The sequence below is a fragment of the Durio zibethinus genome, unplaced genomic scaffold (genome assembly GCF_047325235.1).
Source record: "Durio zibethinus cultivar Kanyao isolate XHJ-2024 unplaced genomic scaffold, ASM4732523v1 HiC_scaffold_56, whole genome shotgun sequence".
Lineage (NCBI taxonomy): Eukaryota > Viridiplantae > Streptophyta > Magnoliopsida > Malvales > Malvaceae > Durio > Durio zibethinus.
The window spans coordinates 120001-122500 of record NW_028322679.1 but is presented as its reverse complement, the minus strand read 5'-3'; positions in this window follow the sequence as shown (position 1 = coordinate 122500).

Here is a 2500-nt window from a genome sequence, read left to right as displayed (position 1 = left end):
GGCCCTGGTGCGGTCGGTTGCCTCGATCACCATCGGCACACGCTGGGCCCTGGTGCGGGCGGTTGCCTCGACCACCATCGGCACACGCTGGGCCCTGGTGCGGCAGCTTGCCTCGAGCACCATCGGCACACGCTCGGCCCTGGTGCGGTCGGTTGCCTCGAGCACCATCGGCACACGCTGGGCCCTGCTGCGGCAGGTTGCCTCGACCACCATCGGCAGCCTCGACCACCATCGGCACACGCTGGGCCCTGGTGCGGGCGCTTGCCTCGACCACCATCGGCACACGCTCCGCCCTGGTGCGGCAGGTTGCCTCGACCACCATCGGCACACGCTGGGCCCTGGTGCGGGCGGTTGCCTCGACCACCATCGGCACACGCTGGGCCCTGGTGCGGGCGCTTGCCTCGACCACCATCGGCACACGCTGGGCCCTGGTGCGGCAGGTTGCCTCGAGCACCATCGGCACACGCTGGGCGCTGGTGCGGCAGGTTGCCTCGACCACCATCGGCACACGCTGGGCCCTGGTGCGGGCGCTTGCCTCGAGCACCATCGGCACACGCTCGGCCCTGGTGCGGTCGGTTGCCTCGAGCACCATCGGCACACGCTGGGCCCTGGTGCGGCAGGTTGCCTCGACCACCATCGGCACACGCTGGGCCCTGGTGCGGGCGCTTGCCTCGACCACCATCGGCACACGCTCGGCCCTGGTGCGGTCGGTTGCCTCGAGCACCATCGGCACACGCTGGGCCCTGGTGCGGCAGGTTGCCTCGAGCACCATCGGCACACGCTGGGCCCTGGTGCGGGCGGTTGCCTCGACCACCATCGGCACACGCTGGGCCCTGGTGCGGGCGCTTGCCTCGACCACCATCGGCACACGCTGGGCCCTGGTGCGGGCGCTTGCCTCGAGCACCATCGGCAGACGCTGGGCCCTGGTGCGGCAGGTTGCCTCGAGCACCATCGGCAGACGCTGGGCCCTGGTGCGGCAGGTTGCCTCGAGCACCATCGGCACACGCTGGGCCCTGGTGCGGTCGGTTGCCTCGAGCACCATCGGCACACGCTGGGCGCTGGTGCGGGAACTTGCCTCGACCACCATCGGCACACGCTGGGCCCTGGTGCGGCAGGTTGCCTCGATCACCATCGGCACACGCTGGGCCCTGGTGCGACAGGTTGCCTCGAGCACCATCGGCACACTATCGGCCCTGGTGCGGGCGGTTGCCTCGACCACCATCGGCACACGCTGGGCCCTGGTGCGGGCGCTTGCCTCGAGCACCATCGGCACACGCTGGGCCCTGGTGCGGGCTGTTGCCTCGAGCACCATCGGCACACGCTGGGCCCTGGTGGGTTTAGGCACATCTTCAAATTTCTGCCGTGCCAATGCCATTTTTATGGCTTGTAAATTCATACAATGGTCCCCTAAGCCTTCACGTGAAGTTTCGTTGGAAGATGACTCGTTTTCTATTTTTCACGATTTTCGAAACTTTTTGCGGTTCGGGATTTTTTAAAAATTTTTTATAAGGATTTTTGGCCCCAAATTTTGTAGGCATGATCCTTCTATTTTTGTTGGCATGCACAAAAAAATTCAGCTAAAAACTCGAAGTAGAGAAGATTTTGTGACCGTTTGAAAAAAGTGTCCCCATTTCAGACACTTTAACGGCTACTGGTAGCAAACCTGTAAAATCTCAAATGCTCTTTAAGGGGGTGTGAATTCTCAGAGGTTTGATGAGGGATAGGGGGCCAACACAAGGCCAAGTACCAGCACCCATCGCACATCATGTGCGCACACCCCCCCGGCCCCCCTCCCAATCGCCGGAACCCCAATGCCGCCGGTCAGGTTCTCCGGCGGTACTCCGGCGATGCTCCGGCGATGCTCCGGCGATGCTGTCCCGAGTGAAAAAAATGCGGCACCAGCACATGCTGGAGCCAAGCATGGGCACCGTGGCTCAAAATCGAACTTCGGCCAAGGCCTCGACCATCAATGGCACATGATGACGCATGGTGATGGCACATGCATCGACCATCATCGGCATAGGCTGCCCTTCGGTACGGGCACTTGCCTCGACCGCCATCGGCACAAGCTGGGCCCTGGTGTGGGTTGTTGCCTCGATCACAATCGGCACATGCTGAGCCTTGGTGCGGGCGGTTGCCTCGAGCACCATCGGCAGACCCTGGGCCCTGGTGCGGCCGATTGCCCCGATAACCATCGGCACACGCTGGGCCCTGGGGCGGGCGCTTGCCCCCAGCACCATCGGCACACGCTGGGCCCTGGTGCGGGCGCTTGCCCCCAGCACCATCGGCACACGCTGGGCCCTGGTACGGGCGGTTGCCCCGAACACCATCGACACAAGCCGGCCCTTGGTGCGGGCTCCTGGCTCGACCACCATCGGCACACGCTGGGCCCTGGTGCGGGCGGTTGCCTCGAACACCATCGGCACACGCCGGCCCTTGGTGCGGCCGGTTGCCTCGACCACCATCGGCACACGCTCGGCCTTGGTGAGGGCGCTTGCCT